Below are 22,750 nucleotides of genomic sequence, written 5' to 3' on the forward strand. Positions count from 1 at the left end.
TGAAAAGGCCGGGTGCAGTGGCTCAGGCCTGTAATCCTAGCACTCTGGGAGGCCGAGGCGGGCGAGGTCAGGAGTTCGAAACTAGCCTGAGCAAGAGGGAGACCCCATCTCTATTATAAATAGAAAGAAATTAATTGGCCAAACTAATATATATATATATATATATAAAGTAGCCAGGCATGGTGGCACATGCCTGTAGTCCCAGCTACTCGGGAGGCTGAGGCAGCAGGATTGCTTGAGCCCAGGAGTTTGAGGTTGCTGTGAGCTAGGCTGACACCACGGCGCTCACTCAAGCCTGGGCAACAAAGCAAGACTCTATCTCAAAAAAAAAAAAAAAAAGAATGAATAAAAAAAAATTAAGTGGTCGTTTCTCTTTCTGTCTGTCTCCCACAGAATAAGACTATGTTAATGGTACACTCAGCTTCATTACCTTCCTCCATACTATACAGGAACACAATGATTTTTCCAAAAGCTACTTAGGACCTTTAAATACTAACTAGGCCCCACTCTTCTGCTATGGGTCACATAAATATCACCTCCCTTTCCTGCCTTGTGCATTCAGGCCACAGAGATTGGCTTACTAGTCCAAGGCCGTGGGGCAAGTCTCTATTGGAATTTAGATGGGCTAGGCCATTCCCGTGATAAGCCTGAGAACTTGTTCTCCAGTGGCATTTCCTGACTGGCTCTGTATGTGTTCATTCATCAAACATTTACTGAACACCTGCTATGTGCTAGTGGCTAGAGACTCAGGGAGGAATTGGACCCAGTCTCTCTAGTGAAGGAGCTTAGTATGTGAGAGGGCTGAATTATAAATAAATAGGTTCTATGATAAGATAGTCTCCACAAGGCAGAAAGGGAGGACAGAGGAGGATTTCTCAGAGGAGGAGGGACTTGAACAGAACATTTACAGATTAGAGCAAGAGGAAAGGGTATTTTATTTTATTTTTGAGACAGAGTCTCGCTTTGTTGCCCAGGCTAGAGTGAGTGCCGTGGCGTCAGCCTAGCTCACAGCAACCTCAAACTCCTGGGCTCAAGCAATCCTGCTGCCTCAGCCTCCCGAATAGCTGGGACTACCATGCCCGGCTAATTTTTTCTATATATATTAGTTGGCCAATTAATTTCTTTCTATTTATAGTAGAGACGGGGTCTCACTCTTGCTCAGGCTGGTTTTGAGCTCCTGACCTCGAGCAATCCGCCCGCCTCAGCCTCCCAGAGTGCTGGGATTACAGGCGTGACCCACCTCGCCCGGTGGAAAGGGTATTTTAGATGAAGGAGCTTGGACAGCGGGCCCAGAGTGTGGGTGCGTGGACAGGTGTGTGGCCCCGAGTGGAGTCATCTGGCAGTCTGGGCCAGGTGGTGCCGTGCTTTCCATGCCTTGCCAAGGGCTTCCATTTCTTTCTGTAGGCCTAGAATGCTTGCCTGCCCGAGGGACTCTAGAACTTCCAACAGACAGTTATTTGTTGCATTAAGTCCCTTCCCCTAGCGCTTGTAGGAGTGAACGCTTTGAAAAGTGAATAGCTTAAGACTGAGATTCTTACCTTCACATGGGAAGCATGGATGGTTCAAAAACGAGATTGAGCACCCGGGGAATACGCTCCCCTCTGCCCCTGCTCAGAGGCAGGCCTTGCTGGAGAGGACATGGCTGGTCTCCCTGGAGGGCAGAGAAGTTGCTATGGTGCCATGCTTGTGGAACCTGCTGGAAATCTGACCTCTGGGGTTCTGGGGGAAGCTGTGCATGGGGGGCAGTGTCTTGGTGGAGTCGCTCCACTAATGAAACAACCTGGGGTTGGGGCACAGCGCTGGGAGGAGCTGCTGGCTGCCGTAGGGAAACGAGGCCCTTCCTGTATTCTGCATCACTACTTGGACGCCATTTATGCTGTGGCATTCCATTTGAATATTTTTGTATCACGTAGTTCATGTATATAAAATGCGGAGAGAAAGAAATTATTTTTCTCTGTTCTTCCTCCTGAAAATTTCTCTTCTGGCAAGTTGCTGCAGTTGCCAAAAAATAAAAAACAAACAAACAAAACCCAACTTTCTACAGGCTCAATAACCATAGTGAAGGGAGCAAGACTTACACTGAAAAAAAATAAAGGAAAACGAGGGGCATGGGCAATATATATAACCTTAAGATTTGTACCCCCATAATATGCTGAAATAAAAAAAATAAATAAAAAAAATAAAGGAAAAGGTGCTCTTCGAAATTTCAGAAGCTTTGCCTGGAAGTGTCTGCCTGAGGTTGGGGCTGGGGTCGCTTGAGCATTCATCGTGACAATGGCAGCATCGAAGCAATTTCTCTGATAACTGACCTCCTCTGCCTCTGTCTTTGCCCCCCTCCCCACTGCTCCTCTTATTTTTGTTATCAGCAGAATATCCGTCTGGAAGAGAGGGGCCATTGCTGATGAAATTTTCTTGACAGTTAAATATTGACTGAGTGCATACGCTCTGCATAGATCCTTGTAAGGGTCTATGTGAGAAGTGGATTAATGGCATTGGACACTGCCGGCTCCTTCAGGGATCCTCACCCTTTGGCCTCCATCAAAGACCCCTGTGGTTCTTCCCAACAGCTCTCAAGGGCGTTTCTCTTTCTCCTTGGGTTGATGCCCTCTGCTTCCTCTGCCCTAAGTGAAGGCACTTCACACTCTCCTTTCTGGCACCTGGTCAACCCCTCACTCTCCTTTCACCCTGCACCTGGGTGCTGCCCAGATCCGTCCCTCCACTTCCCAGCAGCCCTCGGGGGCTTTCCTACCGAAAAGCTCCACCCTTACCTCACCCTCCACAGAACCTTCGGCAGCTCTCATAACCAACGTTCTCCTTCCCCATAGCCCCTCTTTCCGGTGCTCCAAGCCACCCACCCCGGAACCAGCTTTGTCTCTGCCATTTCCACTCCCTCACTGCACCCATCTGGTCATCAAGTCTTAGAAGCCTTCTTTGGAAATTTCTCTTTCCTGCCCCTCCTTACTATCATCCCCCCTTGTTACCTTGCTGGTTCCTAGGCTGCGGGTTTCTGCCATCCCACGTTTCCAGGGCTGTTTAGGAGCTCTCTGTTGAATGCAGGTTCCATTCCAACCCTTTTGAGGTTCCCGGAACTGTGTGGTTGACTTGAGCCACCTCACTTTGGTATTTGAAGCCTTTTCCACCATGGGGCCCCATTCTTGCTCTCTGATATGCCTCCTCCCGCCTTCTAGCATGGGGTCCATGCCCCAGGCACCTTCCTCCTGTCTTCATCAGCTCAACTGCCTTGAGCCCCATTATCTCCAGAATAGCTCAATCCCACTTCCTCCAGAAAGGCTCCCTGGGCCATGCTCCTTCCTTCGGACTTTTACCTAGCACCTTTTATTTTTCTTTATTGTCCATGAATCACTATTACTTTCTGAAGTCCTTTCATATTGTTATTTTGAATTATTGAATTTCCAAGTGTCTATTTCATTTCTTACGTCAGCAAACAGTTACTTGTTAAATGCAACAGGTTGTGTTGCATTTTTGTATCTATTTTCTCAGGGAATTCTCACAACCCGGTGGAGTAGCCTGCCCCTCACTTTACAGATGAGGAAACTGAGGCTCAGAAATGATAACGTATACTCTGGTTTCTCTTCAGATCGTATACATCTTTCGCCTTTTATTAAAGATTTCCGTGGAGAGGAACAATTCAAAAAAAAAAAAAAGAGAGAAAAAGAAATGATAACGTTTTTGCCCAAGTTCTCAACTAGTGAGCAGCATGTCACAGTTTCCCCTGGGATGGGCCTAGACTAGAACCTGAAAAATGGCTTCTAGTCCCAGCCCTGCTACTGTCAGCTCTGTAACCGTAGGCAAGTCACTTTTCTGCCTCTCTGACAGAGATTTACATTGGTCTTTTTTCTTTTCCACAAACGTGGTCTTACTATGTTGCCCAGGCTGGACTTGAACTCCTGGGCTCAAGCGATCCTCTTGGCTCAGCCTCCTGAGTGGCTGGGACTTACAGGCGCACTCGCCACCATACCAGGCGAGGCGACCGTAATCTTGTACCACCCCACGAGCGTCTAGACATAGTAGGTGCTCAATAAATACACGTAGGTTCCATGTGGTAGAAGAAAAGGACTACACCTTAAGTTTCTGACTAGTTGGGGAGGAAAAGGCGGCACGGAGGGCAAGGGGGAAACTGAGTCCGGGCAGTGCGGGGCGCGGAACAGAGAGGGCTTCCCGCAGACGGGGGATTGGGAAAGGTCGAGGCTGGCAGAAGGAAAATGCCCGGTGGTGGCGGAGGGAGGGCGCGCCGGGGACCCGAGGCCGAGTGCGGGCGGAGTCCGGGAAATCTGTCCGGAGGGGCCAGGCTGGGCGCGGGAGGGCCGGCCGCCGGGGAGGGGCGTCTGCGCGGCTCTGGGCCTGCCCCTCCCCCGGGGGGCGGGCGCGCGGCTGCGGGGCGGGGCGCGGGCTCGCCCGGCCTCCCGGCGGCGGCGCGGGCCCTGCACTCCGGCCGGGCTCCGGGGCTGTGGCGGGAGCGGGACCCCGAGGTGGCGGCGGCGGTGAGTGGGTCGGGGCGAGAGCGGGAGTGCGTGCGTGCGAGGGGAGCGGGCCCCGGGGCCGAGGAGCCACCCAGGGCGGCGGGACCCCGCGAGGCGCGGGCTCCGCCAGGTGCGCTGCGCCCAGCCCGCGCGTCCGCCCTCGGAGCGGCGCGGCGCCCGCGGGTCCCGGGGCTGGAAGGTGCGCTCCTGCCCCCGCGCCGCGCCGCGCCCTGCCCGGAGACGTGCAGCACCAGGGCGACTCCTGGGGGACTCGCGTCGGTGCGGGGCAGGGAGGAGCGTCTCCAGGACCTTCCCTTAGTGGAGAGGGGTTGGCTGCCTTCGCACCCCTACTTGCACCCTCGGGCTTCGGCGACAGCTGGGAGCGACCCTCGCGGAGCACCGCAGTCCCTGTCCTGTCTTGTACTTAATTCTTCGGCATGCTCGTCCCATGAAAAGAAAGGGGCTTGTGACCTCCTCTCTGTCCCCGGCCGTGTCCACCGCTGCACCGGCCGGGCAGGTCATCCCTAAAAGCCCCTGACTCACTGAGAGCGAGTATCCTAGCTTTCAGAGGGACTTTTCCAAGTTGCATCACTGTTTGGCTTCCAGACAGGTAGCTTGGCTGTCATGTTGGAGTTAGTTGCACAGGATTTTAGAAACTTTGTGTATTTGCTATGCGTGTGTCCCACCCCCCGCCCCCGCAAGGAAGCAGTACCCTTCCAACGCTGCTTGTGCTCCCCAAAGCACGCTGGAAATTCTTTTGGGGACATCTGGAGAGTTTTTAAAAATACTGGTGCCTGTGTTCCACCTCCAGAGATCCCGATTCCGTTGGTGGGGGTTGCCGCCAAGACAATGGAATTTTTAAAAGCTTCCCCCCCCCCAGGTGATTTTAACGTGCAACCGAGTTAGAGAACCTCTGCTTTAGGGATTGCTCCCACTGGCCGCTTTTTGAACCACTAAAGATCAATCCTGATATAGAACACATGTCAGGCACCCCAGAGTCTTCTATAATCCACCTCTCCACCTGGACACCTTGTTGGTTGGTGCTTTCCGACCTTAGGCTGCAGATGGTGCCTTTTTGAAGTTCCCTTTGTTTCTACCTCTCTGTTTACAGTAAGTATTGCCAGGCACTTTCTGCCAAGGAGTTGGGAGTTGTAGGTATTAGGACCAGGGAGTCCTTGTGAGGGTCAAGGTTATAAGATAAGGTTGTCTTATTCAGGGAAAACCAGGTGATAGTTTGACTTGTCATATTTGGAAAGGATTTCAGCTTTAAAAGGAGTGCAAATACTTGAGGAATTGGTTAGCTCTTGGATTACCCGCCCCTCCATACAGAGAGAATGGTTTTGCATAAATGTGGGGAATTTTCCTTTGAGAAGCAAAGTTAACAAGCTCTTTTAGGTTTTGTGGTTGATATTTGTGTTAATGTGTGTGCATTTGTTAATAGGTTAAATTCTTGATGTGTGATCAAGCCCTGCAGATGTAACACAGTGTATATTTCTTTTTGACAGAATAATATCTGAGTTAGGGAATTAGTGCCTTACAATGGAATGGCACATCTCAAAACTCCTGTGAAATGATCTTAAAAATGATAGGGAAATGGGACTAGGGAAACTTTGAACTTAAGTGTATATTGCCTGAATTAGATCCTATTAAGAAAGTGTGTTTTCACTGTCCTTGTTATTAACATGATAGTCCCCGGGGAGCTTGGTTAATTTACCATTGTGCCCCAAGTATGATATTTGTATAAGATTCCAACCTGAATGTTGCTACCTGGCCACACATCAGTGGATTTAATTTTTTTCTTAGGTGCTGGCCCTGTTATTAGCAGGGGGTAACATACTTTCATGCCCTCCAGAGGTGAAGGAATGTTTGTGCTCATTTCTATCTCCTAACATGAGTCAAAAGAATGTTCATTTAGAAAAATAAAAAAAATTATATAATTTTGCCCACTTGGTTTTTCTCTTTACTGTGCTCTGCTCCTATCGCTGTACTCACTTGCTGGAAGTGTGCCCACTCTGGGAGACGTCTTAATTGTCTTGGCTCTGGCTGGAGAATGGAGGTTACATGGAGTGCATGGTCTCGCAGGGTGGCCTCTGACCCCAGTCCTCACCCTTTGGGGAACAAGACCATATGGAAAGTATTTTAGTACTTTTTTTTTTGGACCATGCCAACAAAATAAAGCCATATTATTGCATAGTTTGTTAACTTGAAAATCTTGTCTCAATTTTGGGAAAAAAAATGTTTCTTTGAGGCTGCTGTTGAACTCTTGGTGTCTGAAAAGTTGCACCTGAACAGCAATAGTTATACTGGGAATATAATATATATATATTTTTGAGACAGTCTCACTCTGTTGCCCGGGCTAGAGTGCCGTGGTGTCAACCTAGCTCACAGCAAACTTAAACTCCTGGGCTCAAGCGATCCTTTGCCTCAGCCTCCCAAGTAGCTGGGACTACAGGCATGTGCCACCATGCCCGGCTAATTTTTTCTCTATATATATTTAGTTGGCCAATTTCTTTCTATTTTTAGTAGAGATGGGGTCTTGCTCTTGCTCAGGCTGGTTTCGAACTCCTGACCTTTGAGCAATCTGCCCGCCTAGGCCTTCCAGAGTGCTAGGATTACAGGCGTGAGCCACTACGCCCGGCCTGGGAATATAATATTAATAATACATTCTGGATCCTCCCCCCAAAAAAAGAAAAGGAAAAGAAAAAGTATATGTAAATATGGACCTAAACAGATTTATTGAAATTTCTCACTTTGCAGTAGCAGCTCTAATATTCTAAAGTGATTAGAAGAAAGTTAAGAAAAATATGAAGAGTTAGTGAGGGGCTTCTTCATTTAGGGAGAGGGTATACAGCATCCAGAAGAGACCTTTGATTCGTGTTCAGAATTGACTGCCCTGTCGGCTTCCTCTTTTTTTTTTTTAATTAATTTTCTGTACTGATGGGGTGAGGGATGGTGAGAGAAATTCAATGACCTCTTTAACTTTCCCCCTTGAAACCCATTTAGAGATGCCATTGATATTTTTTAAAAAGCCAACCAATTTTGTGCTTTTCCTTTCTTTTCCTCCTCTGATCCTGGCACTTAAGGGCAGTGAAATGGCTGAGAAGTTGGCATCGGAGCAGGAAAACAAAGTTCAAGGGGAATTGAAAATTGGGTAACTTTTCCCAGGATGACCAAGTGCTTACTTTATGCCGGCATGTGACATTGCTCTTATCAAGAAACAAATTATGACATGAAAACCCTAAAAATGGAAAAGAAAAAGAAACAGGGAGGGGGACTTGATGGGAGTAGCTCCAGGGTTGACTGGCTTTCACGGAGGAGGGAAAGCTTGCTGGAGTTTTTCTGTCAAACATTCCGGTTCCAAACCCCTTTCCCTCACCCCCCTTCTCCACCCCCGAAACCAGTAGCCTTGGGAGAGAGAGTACTTCACCTTCAATTCATGCTGAGGGTGTTTTTTTCCTCGTTATCCACTCATTGAGCAAATACTTATGAAGCCTCTACAGCTGGCAAAGCTCTGTGTTACCCACTGAGTTGCTGAGGCTACAGTCCCTGAGTAAGGAGCCCGCAGTCAGGTGGGGATGGGGACTGTGGGTGGCAGTAAGTTAGGAATTTCTATAATTGAGATAAACGCAGAGACCATAGGTGCTGTGGGGCACCTGGCTGACCTCACCTGGGTAGATGCCTCCATTCATTGGCACAGTAGCCATAAGAAACACTTTACTTGGGTTTAAATTACAGCGTATTAAGTCCTTACATCAACTTTTATTTTTTTTGAGACAGAGTCTCACTCTGTTGCCCAGGCTAGAGTGAGTGCCGTGGCGCCAGCCTAGCTCACAGCAACCTCAATCTCCTGGGCTCAGATGATCCTTCTGCCTCAGCCTTTTGAGTAGCTGGGACTACAGGCATGCGCTGCCATGCCCGGCTAATTTTTTCTATATATATTTTTAGTTGTCCAATTAATTTCTTTCTATTTTTAGTAGAGATGGGGTCTCGCTCTTGCTCAGGCTGGTTTCGAACTCCTGACCTTGAGCGATCCTCTGGCCTTGGCCTCCCAGAGTGCTAGGATTATAGACGTGAGCCACTGCGCCCGGCCCACATCAACTTTTAAATGACTGATTTTGGATACATTTCTTACTGGGGAGAGGGAAGGTGGTTTCCAAAGAGCTGAGCCATAGGGCCAATAACCCCAGAGTTGTAAGAATAGTTACGATTTGTTTATTGACCGCCATACCAGTGCCAAGTAGTAGGCTCAGCACTTCTCTTCCATTGCTCTGAACGCTTAGATTCCTGCGTGGCAGGTGGCAATGACTGCATTTTACAGGTAGGGAAACTGAGGCTCAAAGAAGCGCTGGATCCTGCAGAGGCTCACAGTGCTGGAAAGAGGCAGAGTTTGAGGTTCAACAGTGTTCTGGTCTGTCCGAACACAAAACTAAGTTCCTTCCACTGTTTCTTGTGCCTCTTAAGCAGAGCTGATTAGGAAATTGTGTTCTCAGTGCTTTGTTTATTTTTTTTTTAACATCAAGGTCTCCTTAGATCTGGGCTGATTTATTGTTTTCCTCTACCAGATGAGGTGTAACAGTAGACTAAAAACCATTCTGCGGCCGTGTGATTCCAAGGGGAATTTTATGGAATCCCACTTTTCTAGGTAATTTAAAGGAGACGGTGGTCAGTCAGGCTGTTCGGAAAGGCTCTGGATGAGTCGCATATTCTAGGTTAGAGATATGTTATCTCCACATTTCTTCATGTTCTGCAAACTTTCTGAGTTTCTGTAGATAACCGGTTGTTGGGTAAGAGATTAAAAACAAAATTCAGCGTTAGACATTCTGGAGCAAAACGAAGCTGTGCACATCCAAGTCCTGTTTGTGTGGTACTCCTGGCAAAAACAAAACTTTGCTGCATGGTAATTACCTTGAGCTCTCAAAATTACAGGTGGTAGGGGCTTAGAGGCCATATGGAGCTATATCATTAGTGACGATGAGTTTCACGCAGTGAATGAGTGTCCATTACTACAGTGGGCCGTAGCCTGTTTCAACCTGGCAAGGATCAGCTAGGGACCATTTCCAGGTACTTAGTGGAGGGTCGTCATGGAGTTAGAATGTTTGGGATTAGAGCACAGGGCATTTGTTATGAACATGAAATATTTCTGCCAGCCTGGCCGGAAGCCTCTTTGTTGACAGGGTGGAGTTTACTCCCTGCGGCCCAATCACAGGGATTTCTGCTTGCCTTAGGTAGAGTATGTAATGGTTCAGGTCACTGCTTGGTACTTCTTTTTAGGTCTGTAAAGCCTCTTTATTATTAAAATATCTTTCACTGTTATTTATCTCTTTGCTAGAGGATTGGGGTAAGGTGACCATGATTTTCTAGTTTTGGCCTCAATGTTTAATTCTCTTGGTTTTGACCTCTTCCCTTAGTTTTCTATCCTCATGTTTGATTGCATTTGAAACGGTTTCTTTGTTTCCTCTTGCAAATTTATAGCGCATACGGGGCAGAGGAACTGCTGTGATCATTGCTCCCCAGAACCCCATTTTCCCGGTAAGGAAGCTGGCTCCATGAGGTTGGGAGACAGGTACCGAGTGGGAATTTGAGGATTCCAGCGTGCACTGTCGGACGCTCAACATCTGGGGTCCTTTGACCTGATTACTAAAGAAAGAGAAATTGGCCCAGTGTTCAAAGTCATGAAGAAGTTCTGGTATATCCTATGAACTACTATATATCCTTGAACTTCATTGAAGCTGTCTTGATAGCTTAAGAAAAAAAAAAAAAAAGGTTTGATTCCCCACCATTTTGGGCTTATGTGCTTTTTATTCTGTTTTCTAAAAACAGTGACTTACTCAGAATTACAGCAGCAGCTTAAAAGTTGATTAGCCTTTCTCCTTGCCCTAATCAAGTATCAAAACCTGGAAAGTTTACTTCCAGTAGTGATTACTGTGAAAGCTTTAGGAGCTAGAGAGGAACTGATAACGAATGGAGGGAGAGATAAGAGGGGGAGAGAATAGTTTGCCAAGGGACTGCAGGGTAGAGTTTACCAAACTTAAGGTTTCTTTTACCTGTGAGTTTCAGGTTTGGAGCTTGAGCACCTTTGTGCCCAGATGTGGCCAGACCAGCTCAGCCCTAACTATCTGTGCTGCCCTGGGCCATCTGTAAACTTTGGGGACTGGGGGTGCTGAGAAGGGTGGGGACTGTTTCACAAAAATAAGAGAGTTCTTGTTTGCGTTTCAAGTTCTGATGGCCAATGTTTTCTGCCAGTGTTTGCTTAAGGCATTGTTATTTGGAGGGCATTGCCCTCGGGCCCTGCGGATGTATTTTTTCTTTGGAGTCGAGGACAAACACACTGGTAAGGTTCAAGCCCACCATCCGTTTTCCCAGGGTGAGGGTACAGTTTCACATTTAAATACACGAACCAGGAGAAAGTAGTTCCGTGGTATTTTCATTCCTCCTCCTCCTCACCGTGGGTCTCCCCTACATGGATGGGAAGCCCCGTGTGCCTGTCCCCGGGAGTGTGGTTCTGGGCAAGGTCCTCTTCCATTTCGGGTTTATTTCCTCATCTGCAAAATGGGAGTGTGACGTTGTCAGGGCCACATCTCTTTGACATAGCCTGGTGGTTCTCAAACAAGTTTGACAATATTTGGAGGTATTCTTGGTGGGTGTGTGGGGGTGGTGGTGGTGGCTACTGGCATCTAGCGAGTAGAGGCAAGGGATGCTGCTAACTCTCTTACAATTCCCAGGACAGTCCCCCATGACAAAGCGTCATCCAGCTTAAGACGTCAGTAGTGCCAAGGCTGAGAAACCCTGGCAAGGTGGAACCTCAAACAGTGGTAGCTCTTCTAAAGGTCTCTGATCAAAGGGAGCTACAGGCCAGTGACAAAGATCCCTCCTTTCTTAAGTAGGGTGGGAAGAATGGAATTTAACCTTTTATTGATGCTTCTGGGTTGCCCCATAGGTGCCCCTGAAGTGAGACCAGCCACTTTATTCTCCATTAAGTGTGCCTTAACTGCATTTGCAATTGTTTTCGTCATTCACATGTAAATAACCGTGCTAAAACCTGTGAGTCCCTTAACAGCTCTGGTAGTCACTCCCAGCCCTTGAGGAAGCCTCCAGCAGGGTGTCCCAGGTCTGGGGCCAGTGACAGCCTCTGCAAGTCTCTAGCTTTTCTCCTCTGTGAAGGGACAGGCAATCGTTTGACCCTCCCATCTCCTGTTGTGCCTAGGACTACATAAAATGACTCTGCACATATGAAAATAGCTCTACACACGTGAAGGTGTTAGCGTGATTCCTAAGGCATGCCTTTTGAAGGTGTGTTTTAGAGGGCCCAGCTCATAGGTGATCACTCAGGGCCACTAACAAATGATAAGGGCTCAATGGTGAAAGAATATCTGGGTCGTGGGCAAAGTGGTAAACTAGGCCCCCAAGACAGTTCCTGTAGCAGCGAGTGTGACTCGGTAGCAGTGTGGCCCAGTGGTTGGCAGCAGGAAGTATGGCGTAAGGTACCTGGCTACCCTACGTGTCTAGATTCAACCTTTGGCTTCTTTGGTATTTGTTGTGTGACCCTGGGCAAGATACTTGACCTCGTTGTGCCTCGGTTTCCTCACCTGTAAAATAAACATAATGATAAAGACAACAGTGATGTCCATCTGAAGATTGGTGTGAAGATTTAGTGACTTGTCCTTGTGAAGTGCACGGTGAAGGTAAAAGCTCAATACACGAGTTGTTAGTAAAATACCATTTATTTCATCAATATTTTGGCCTGTAGCATGTGTATTTGTACTTGGGTTCAGGAGCTGAAAAAGGATCTTTCTGGAGTTCCTGGTCTTTTTTTTTTTTTTTTTGGCAGTAAAATACACACAATGTAAAATTTCCATTTTCACCAATCTAAAGTGCACAGTGCTTGCTATTAAGTACATTCACAGTGTTGTGCAACCATCACCACTATCTAATTCCAACACTTTTTATGCCCTCCCCTCCCCCCAGACAGAAACCCTGTACCCCTTAAAGCAGTTACTGCACATTCCTCTCTCCCCCTGCCCCTGGAAACCACTCGTCCATTTTCTGACTCTCTAGAACTACCTTTTTTGGGTATTTCATATCAGTGAATTTCATGCAATAGGTGACTGTTTGCATCTGGCTTCTTTCACGTAGCCTGAGGTTTTCAAGGTTCGTCTGTGCGTTGTATAACAGCCTGTGTCAGCACTTCGCTGCTTGTTACTCGGTGTCTTTTTGCAGAGCTCTCCAAGCCTCAGTTTCATTAGGCCTGTTGTTGTCCCAAGTTGTGTTTTATTTTCAAACTTTAAAATGCATGCCTTTCTCCATTTATTTCGGTCCTTTGTGGCCAGCCTTATGTTTTCCACTTTTCCCACCCAGTGCTTCTAATGACCCTTGAAATGAATATTGGAATGAAGCTCTCATGCCAGGTTCTTGCTGCCGCCGGGGAATAGGTCTTATTGGGTATTTTATTTCTGCCGAAGACTTAGCAGCAGGAGCACACACAGGGGCCTGAGCTGTGTGCTTCATTTCCCCATGACAGCGTGGCAGATTTTAAAAAACAAGTGTCTGGAAAACACCCACCAGGCCCCTTTTATTCATGGGTTTAAGAGCTTTCCACAATGAGAAGTGGCCCTCAATTAAGTCCTTTAATAAAAACCTCCCTCTGTTTTAAAGCATTCTTGGGAAGTGTTTACATTTAACGCCACTGCAGGCTTCTAAATGAGGAGCTGTGGAGTGAGTGATCCTTAACCTGTGACTTTAATAATATCCTTTGCTTTAGCTTTCCAGGTGGAGGCCTGGGCCAGATCGTAGCTTGTCTTTGACCCAGACTGGACGCAGAGAGGGGGGTGGGGCCAGGGGGTGGAGGACATTCTTGACTGTATCCTGCCCTTCTTAGCTAAAGCTGCATAGACATGTAAAACCAGCTCACCGGACCTGGGGAGCATTTCCCTACCTGGGAAGGGCAGTTCCCCACTTCCCTTCTCCTCCTGCCTTCTGACCCTCTGGGCAGGGGTCAGTGGGCAGAGAGGAAGGCATCAGGAGAGCAGGGCCAGTCTTCTGAGCTGTGCCTGTGTTGCGGGGTGCCCTGATGGCCGGAGGAAGCTCTCCTTTTGTCTCTGACTTCTAGAGGGTGAGTCGGCGCTGCTGCGAAGAGGAAGCAGGCTGCTGGTAGCTCTGTGGAAAACTTTCAGATTTGTCATAGAGGAGTGTCCGGGGAAAAGCTGTGTCCTGAAATAAAGGAAGTTCTGGGAGGGTCTTTTCTTTGTGCTGCTTTTCTGGGGACCCTCATTGTGCGGGACGAGGACAGGAGGGTAAGGGCAGTCCAGAGTTGCTGGCCCAGGTTGGGGTTTGACAGAGGCTGCAGAAGAGCCCAGATTCTGAGCCTGGCCTGCGGGGTCCAGATCCCCGCTCTGGGGTTCCATTATGTGGGTTCCTACAGATAGGGTGCTTGGGACCCTGTCTGGGGACCGAGCTGTATGTGTTCGCTCTTATTACCAGACTGGCACTTCACTTTGGTGAATTCCCAATTAAGATCACAGCCATGCTGCTTGTTATCAGAGCTAATTCTCCACTCCCAGCAAGAGTGTCCAATCCGTGGGACAGGCTGATGTCACTGGGCCCCGAAGAAAACCTGACCGGCAGATGGAGAAATTACGCTTGACAAATCTGAGTTCTAGGAGGGAGAAAATAAATGTGAGAAGGGCCAACCAGTGGATGTAGATTTTTCTGGACACTTCTGGACTTCCTGGCTTTGGTTATTCAATGTGTGCATCTCAGCTTTCTGAGTGTAGGGGAATGTAAGAAGGAGTATGGCCAAACTGGTAGTGTCCTGCCGAGGAGGAGAATGCATGGAGAAACCTTCACATTTGCAGATGAAACGGAATTCCTCTGAAAGTAAAATGGGAAGACATTGGAAGGAAGCTTTTTTTAATTTAAATTTTATTTATTTATTTATTTGAGACAGGGTCTCACTCTGTTGCCTGGGCTAGAGTGCCGTGGCATCAGCCTAGCTCACAGCAACCTCAAACATCCTGGCCTTAAGTGATTCTCCTGCCTCAGCCTCCTGAGTAGCTGGGACTACAGGCATGCACCACTGTGACTGGCTGATTTTAATTTTGTTTCTATATATTTTTAGTTGGCCAATTAATTTCTTTCTATTTATAGTAGAGACGGGGTCTCACTCTTGCTCAGGCTAATTTCGAACTCCTGACCTTGAGCAGACCTCCCGCCTTGGCCTCCCAGAGTGCTAGGATTACAGGCGTGAGCCACTGCACTCAGCCTGTTTTTGTTTTTTTAAATTTAAATTTTAGACACTACTTGTCAACTGTACTTTTATATATTTGTCAACTATACATGTCAACTATACTTTTATATATTTAGTTTTTTTGAGACAGTATCTTGCGTTGTTGCCCAGGCTAGAGTGAGTGCTGTGGCGTCAGCCTAGCTCACAGCAACCTCCAACTCCTGGGCTGGAGCAATCCTACTGCCTCAGCCTCCTGAGTAGCTGGGACTATAGGCATGCGCCACCATGCCCGCCTAATATTTTTCTATATAATTAGTTGGCCAATTAATTTCTATTTTATAGTAGAGACGGGGTCTTGTTCTTGCTCAGGCTGGTTTTGAACTCCTGACCTTGAGCGATCCACCCACCTCGGCCTCCCAGAGTGCTAGGATTCCAGGCGTGAGCCACTGTCCCCGGCCAACTATACTTTTAAATAAGCTGGGACTGGGAATTTGTGGGTACTGCTCTCCAGCACAGCCACGAATCGCATGCCTGGGGCGTCATAGGTGCTCAAGAAATGGATGTTGAGTGAAGGTTAGTAGAACCAAGGAGTTCATGAAAAATAATTCAAGTTTTTTCTGTCCTTTAGAAAATAACTTCTAGTTCCCAGCTGTCTGTTAAGCGAATAGTACATTTGTAGAAAGAGGTAGATTCCACCATCATTAAAGGTAAGAATCAGATCACTTAGGTGCACAGATGCTGAATTTCATTCCTTTTGTGATTTATGTGGGAATAGGAACTAAATGAATGAATGAAATGAGAAGTAGCTTTGTGAACACAGACCCTTCTCTCTCCCCCAGGAGGATTTAGGGAGCTTAGAATTTTGCTTGTTCTCCTTGCCCTCCCCAAAAAACACATACATGCAGGAATTAGTTGCCTTTGTATTTTTTATTTACAAAATTTTTTTTTACAGATGGAGTCTCGCTATATTGCCCAGGCTGATCTCGAACTCCTGGGGCTCAAGCGATCCTCATGCCTCAGCCTTCCAAGTGTATTTTTTTTTTTTTTCACTCAGCTTCCTGTGTGCCTCATGTGTAGGAGTGCTCAATATGTGTTAGAATGATAAATGCATTCAGATTTCCTTAAAATAAGCATACATATTTTATCACTGTGTGTCTATTATGTGCCAGGCAATCTTAATCATCTATGTTCTTATGATGGTTGTGTTGGATTTTGCTGCATAATATTGCTGTGTAAGAAGCAATCCCAAATCTCAACGTTTTATAACCACAAATATTTATTTCCCACCACTTGGCTGTGGGCTGGGTGTGGTTCTGTTGATCTAGGCTGGGCTTGGCTGGGCCAAGCCAGACTCTAGGCTTCCATTTAGGTTTAGGTCTATTCCACGTGTATTTGTGTAGAGCCCAGGCTGAAGGGACAGCAGATATGCAGGGCGTGGCATGCTCACATCTTGGCAGATCACAGAAGCACAGGCAGGCAAGTGGAAATGCTCCATGCCTCTTTAAGGCTTTGGCTCACAACGGGCCGCTGACAGTTCTGCCATTCCATTGGCCAGCACAGATCACATAGCCAATGTCAGTAGGGTGGGGACGTCCACTTGGCTCATTCTAGTAGGTGGTAATGTAGTCACATGGCAGAGCAAGTGGATGGGGACAGAGGAGTGAAGCACTGGGCACAATGATTCAGTTCACCACAATGGCAGAGAATGGATGAGAGGGAGGAGGGAATTATGGGCCAAACCAGCCTTTCGGGAGCTTGCTAAAGTGAGGCCGGCTGGGCGAGAAATCCTACGTGTTTTGTGCGGGCATCAGCCCAGGCCTTGACAGTTACTGTAAGTTGGCCTGGCCTGCTCTGACCCTCAGCTGGCAGGACATGGTTTCACGTTCATTCCCTGCGATGGTGCTCCTGGGACTGCCGCTTATCTGTGGGAGCAACAGAACGATGGGCTTGATTTTCTTCTGGTCAGCATCATGACCTGACAGGCTGCCCACTGTGTGGTGGCAGGAGTGTGACAAGTTGGGAGGGGCACAGAGGACAAAGAAGGACCAAAGTGTTTAAGGAGGCCAGGGGCTTGGGTCCGAGGGGAAGTCCGCCTAAATCCCACCTGTAATAGCCAGTGACAGTTACCATCAGGGCCTTGGTGCACCATGTCCCAATCCTCATAAGGACCCCGGGCCTTGGCTTCCAGACCCCTCCCTTTACATCCAAAGAAACAGGCTTCCGGAGGTTAGGTGACTTCTCTTCAGCCAACCAGCTCATAAGTAGCAGATGGCAACCAGGCCACCCGCTTCCCAGCCGAGTTTGCCTTTCTGCACCTCGAGATGGTCTCAGCCTAGGCAGAGAGTGGTGACTGGTGTTGGGCCCTGCAGCGTATCCTGGCCCCATGATGACGGACAGCATCTGCTTTCCTGCGCCTCACATAGCAGGATGGGGGGAAGGAGAACGAAGTACTGGCCGAGGATAAGCAGCCTTTCTGTTACCATTTTGCAACGTGTCCTTTCTTTAGAGAAGAGCTGTGAGACTCCCTTAGGAAGAAGAGGCTCTGGCCGTTGGTGAAGATGCACCGAGGATGGATGGGGACTGAAGCCTCGTGAAGGCTAGGGGGTGAGGAGACAGGTGCTCTCACACGGGCGGTGGATGGGATTACAGATTCAGCAGGCTTCTGTTTGGAGAGCAGTTTGGCAGTGGGGTTCCTTTTACCTGCAAGGAAACAGAACTCAGTTAAAAGTGGTTTCAATAGGACATTTAAAAAGGACATTTGTTACCTCATGTGAACAAGAAGTCCACAGTTAGGGCAGTTTTGGTGGTTAATTGGAGACTCAGGGGTATGTCCTTTCTCAGCCTCAGTGTTTGATGTTTGTCCTCAAGTTTGTTTTTTCATAGTCCCAAGGTGGCTGCAGTTGCTCCAACCATCATATCCTCATTAAATGTGATGTCCAGAGGCAGGAAAAGAGGACAGCAGAGAAAATGTTTGCTAGGAGCTCCCGGCAGAACAACTCTTTTTTTTATTTTATTTTTATTTTTTATTATATCCAACAATTGAGACAAAGGCAGAACAACTCTTTATGCCTCTTTGGCAGAACTGGGTCAGATGCTCATACCTAAACCAATGACTGCCATGGGGGAAATAGGGGTCCAGCAGCTTACCTAGGCCAGTTTCACGGCTAGATAGGGGCCCAGTCTTCCATGAAGAGCATGGGCATTGGGAGGAGAGGGGTCAAAACTAGGGTTTTGTGGCCAGGAGGAGAGGGGCAGTGGTTGTGGGTGGGTAACTACCGGTGTCATCCACAGGATTGTCTTTCAAAATTAAAAATGTATGTACTTTGACTTGGCTCTTGTGCAGTTAGGCATTTATCTTCTGCCTACACTTGTACAAGTGTACTGGCAAATATGGGAAGATATTCGTTGCAACATTATGGTAGTCAAACACAGGAAATAAACTAAATGCCTTTCAACAAGGGACAGGGTAAACAAATTATGGTATAAATAAAATATGGTATAAATTCATGTATACTCGCCTTATGGAATTGGGCAATTCTGTAAGTACCGATACAGAGAAATTCACAAAATATACTATTAAGGACTTTTTTTTAAAAACAGGCAAGAGGCAATCAGTATGTATTCTGAGATCCCATTTTTATTTTAAAAAAGTCTTAATTTTTTCTTGTGAATATGGATTTCTAAAAGAAGTCCCAAGAAACAGTTATTTCTGGGCCCTGAGATTAGTGTTATAGCTGGGAGGGAAATGTTGTTTTTCACTTCATGCCCTTCTTGACTGTCGGATTTTATTAAAAAAATCACTGTATGTATCACCTTTCTAATAGAAAAGTGCTAGGTGCTTTCCTAGTGGGGAGTGGGGGTAAGGGTGGGCGAGGGGGAGGGTCAGGAGAGGAGAAGCAGGGCCCGCACATGGGCCTTATCAGAAACGTGGTTGGAGAGGACACAGTGCCGTTGAGCTGCAAGGGATTGGTGTGCAGGGAGGTTGCAGAAAAGAAAAAGTCCAGCAGTGAAATAAGCTCTTTAAAAAAAAAATTTTTTTTTTTTTTTGTCCTGCTTGGTCTCTGGCACAGTGTCTTACACCTAGTGGAGTCAAATACATGTTTGGAGAGTGAATGAATGTTTAGGTCAAGACTCAAAGCAGCGCTATGAATTGTTAAAACCCAACCAAGTAGCTCAAGTCAAGCAAGAAAGTAGACTCTGCTGGAAATTTATCTTAAAAAAAATACGGCTGCCATTTCCTACTTTCTCCTTGAGCTCCCCAACTCTAATTAATTGCTAAGGAATCAGTCTGAGTGTGAAACTTTCTGTTCATCATCCATCTCCCACTGAAGCGTCGTACCATGCCAAGTTCTGGATAATAAAGCTGCATGAGGTTTCTACAACGGAGGGTAGAGCAAAGGCAAGAACCACTGTTGGGTGTTAGCTGTGTTTGTAGTGTGTGGCTTCAAGGGAGACATATCTAGATGTTTTAAAGTCTGTTAAGTATAGAATGAGCATTTTTTTTTTTTGAGACAGAGTCTCCCTTTTTTGCCCATGCTAGAGGGAGTGCCGTGGCGTCAGCTTAGCTCACAGCAACCTCAAACTCCTGGGCTAAAGCAATCCTCCTGCCTCAGCCTCCCGAGTAGCTGGGACTACAGGCATGCGCCACCATGCCCGGCTAATTTTTTCTATATATATTAGTTGGCCAATTAATTCCTTTCTATTTATAGTAGAGACAGGGTCTCACTGTTGCTCGGGCTGATCTTGAACTCCTGACTTCAACCATTCCTTCCTGCCTCGGCCTCCCAGAGTGCTAGGATTACAGGCGTGAGCCACCGCACCTGGCCGAGCATTTTTTTTTTTTAAAGCAAAATAAAGTTCTTTGATACTCTTGGACTAATACATCAAAAATTGCCATCTTAATGATGTCACTTTGATAACAGGGAAGCCCCACAGATAATAGTCGTGAGGTAGGGATTTTCAACCTGATTGGCCAGTGTTAGTAGAAAAGTGTAAACGTGCCTATTGGTCAGATGAAAGAATTATTTGTAGTAGTGTTGTCAAATATAATTCTCTTTCACATAGAAAAGCAAAGGCGTGTGGGTATTGAAAGCCTTTTCACTGGTGAGGCTGGGGGAAGGGGAAGTAGAGTATGACCCTTTATGTCGTGCTCGTATTCTTCATAACTCCCTTGCTGGAGAGTTCTCTCTTTCTGAGTTTGACTCCTGTAAATCAAGAGAGAGAATGTTGTAGCTGACATTTCCATTGAGTTGCTTTTAACTTTTATACCCTTGGGTTTTAGCATTTAGCCCTTCAGTAATGGCTACCGGATACCCGCTCTACTCAGACAATGATGATATCGTCGAGCTGTGGTAAGATCATTTCCTTTGGAACAAAATGAAAAGCTTTCAAGCATTTACAATTGGAGGAAAATGTAAAAGTTTTGTAGGTCTCTTCTGCTACAGGATGAAAAGAGTCCATGTTTGAACATCATCCACTTTGCTCCTCAAATGTGCGATGGAAAGGTTCCAGCATATTTTTGAAGTACAAAAAGTGAATATACCTCTTTGGTGTGTGTGTGTGTGTGTGTGTTTTTAATGAGTCCTTAGAACTATCTGGAAGAAGAGTAATATTTCACATCTTTCTGGAGATCGTTTTGGGATCCAAAGAACCTGAGATCATTGGTACGTTATGTTCTAGAATTGACTTGATTTAAATTTTTTAAGAGAGCAAGAGAGAAAGTCCATGTTTGTGTGTGTGCATGTTTACACCTATAAAACCAAGTGTTCACGCTAACTCGACATAATCTTGGTATACATCCTCCCCTGGTTTTCAGATGGTCTATGTTATGTCTGCAAATTTTGTGATTAAATCGTGTCGTTTTCTGCGTCTACGTCGGAAAATATAAAAACTTCATGATACTAACATTTCTGTGTCACTTCAACAGTGCTTGATACTGTTCTAAGTACTTAACATGTATTAACCCATTTAGTTCTTTTAATAACCCTATTATTATCCCATTTTACTGAAGAAACTGAGATACAGCGGGATTAAGGAATTTGCCCACGGTGATACAACTAGTAAATGGTGGGGCTAGGTTCGAACCCAGGCAGTCTGCCTTTCCTTGGTTGAAGCCAAAATTCATGAGAAGGGAGTCATTCCCAAATCAGCAGGTTCACAGGGTGCATTGGAGACTATTGTATCCGTTTCGATGGCGTTTCATTTCACTAAAATGACCTTATATAGTCTGAGTCCCTCGCTTCATGACCAGCATTTTACATTACTTTACACAGCAAGCGTGTACTTTAAAAAATTACTTTGGTTGTAAATCTGCAATTCATTAAAGGACAGTAAATTTAGCTAGTCAACGTGAAAAACTTTTAACAGAGAGCTAGTTGTCTCCTGTCTTTCCTTAGGCAAGAAGGATGAGCTCTTTCAGTTCCCAAATGACTCCTCGATTTAACATGAATTATTTCACCAGAATAAAATACTCTTTCTGCTCTCGCAAGAAGCAGCTGCTGCTTTCAGAAGCTAAAGTTGTTTTTCTCTTCAATGGTCTGAAATTAATCTTGATGTGTGCCTCCTGCCAGTTTTTTTTTTTTTTTTCCTTTGAAATCTCAGCAGTGACATAACTAGTGATTCCTCCTCCTCCTAGAAATAAATGCTGTGGTTGGTAGTACGCACGGAGGACTCCTGAGTGCCCAGGTCACAGCCTTTGCTTCTGGCCTTGAGCACCAGATAAGAGCAGGAACGGGGAGAGATGCTATCGCACAGTGGTTGAGAGCTTACAGCTTAGAGCAGTGTCTGGCACCAAGCAAGACTCAGTAGATGGTTGCCGCCGAGTGTCGTCATGTGTTGGGCTCACCATGTGCCGGGCACTGTGTTAAGTAAGTACTTTACATGTATCGCCTAATTCTCATCACATTCCCATGAAGTGGGTGATGTTTTTGTTTTTAATCCTCATTTTCAGATACAGAAACTGAAGCTTAGATAGGTTAAGAAATTTGCTCAATGGCTGGTCCGATGGTAGTGGGTGATCAGAACTTTTTCTTTTTTTGAGACAGAGTCTCACTCTGTCACCTCGGCTAGAGTGCTGTGCGCATCAGCCTAGCTCACAGCAACCTCCAACTCCCAGGCACAAGCGATCCTCCTGCCTCAGCCTCCCGAGTAGCTGGAACTACAGGCATGTGCCACCATGCCCGGCTAATTTATATATATACATACATATATATGTGTGTGTGTGTATATGTATATATTTTATTTATTTTAGTTGTCCAGCTAATTTCTTTCTACTTTTTTTTAAGTAGAGATGGGGTCTCACTCTTGCTCAGCCTGGTCTCGAACTCCTGAGCTCAAATGATCCTCCTGCCTCAGCCTCCCAGAGTGCTAGGATTACAGGTGTGGGCTACCACACCCGGCCTATCAGAACTTATTAACATTAGTGTCACTAAAGTTGGTATTCAACCCCCCACTGCTAAATTTGACTGGCTTTTATGAAATGAAAAAATATTAAAAAAAAAAAAAGTAGAAACTTGCTCAAGGCCATACATCCAGTAAGCGGGCAGAGTTATGGCACAAACCTAGTTGTTGTTGTTTTCTTAAAGTAAGAAGTACACAAATCATAATTGTACAGAATCTTCTAGAAGATTTCTTGTGCTTCCTCCCAGTCATTATTCCTCAACAAAGGTAACTACCATTCTATTTCCATCACCATAGATAAGTTTTGACTTGAACTTCATAAAAATGTAATCGTATTCATACCGTATATTCTCTTTAGTATCTGGCATTTTTCACATAATATTATGTTTGTGAAATTCATCCATGGATTTGCATGTAGCAGTAATTCTCATTGCTAAAAGTATTGCTGCATTTCTCATTGTATAGTTCATAGTGTAAACATGCCTCAGTAATTTATCTCTCTGTTTTGTTGCCAGGCTTTTGGTTGGTTGTAGTTTTTGGCTGTTAGTCATGTTACATTTTTGTACATGCATGCCTTGTATATGTGTAGCTCTTTGGTATATATCTAGGATCAGAATTGCTGAGTCTTACTATGGTGGAGCTACCGTCA

The 22,750-nt window shown here is 46.3% G+C and overlaps 1 protein-coding gene and 1 non-coding gene across 3 annotated transcripts in view; both read left to right on the forward strand.

The window, feature by feature from the left end:
- Positions 1-3,579: 3,579 nt before the first annotated feature.
- On the forward strand, positions 3,580-3,692 carry LOC142871606 (U5 spliceosomal RNA). The gene has a single exon (XR_012919844.1). It is a non-coding gene; the product is annotated as a U5 spliceosomal RNA (small nuclear RNA).
- Positions 3,693-4,418: 726 nt separating this feature from the next.
- The window catches only part of CGNL1 (cingulin like 1), a 168,339-nt gene continuing 150,007 nt past the window's right edge, over positions 4,419-22,750 (forward strand). Inside the window, exon 1 of one of the 2 annotated variants that reach the window (XM_012783044.3) lies at positions 4,419-4,502. The gene's annotated coding sequence lies outside the window, so the exon portion shown is untranslated. Of the gene's footprint in view, positions 4,503-4,722; positions 5,592-22,750 lie in introns of those variants that run through there. The other variant, XM_076004409.1, reaches the window with a different exon arrangement.

Source organism: Microcebus murinus, chromosome 6, assembly GCF_040939455.1.
Source record: "Microcebus murinus isolate Inina chromosome 6, M.murinus_Inina_mat1.0, whole genome shotgun sequence".
NCBI classification, from domain to species: domain Eukaryota; kingdom Metazoa; phylum Chordata; class Mammalia; order Primates; family Cheirogaleidae; genus Microcebus; species Microcebus murinus.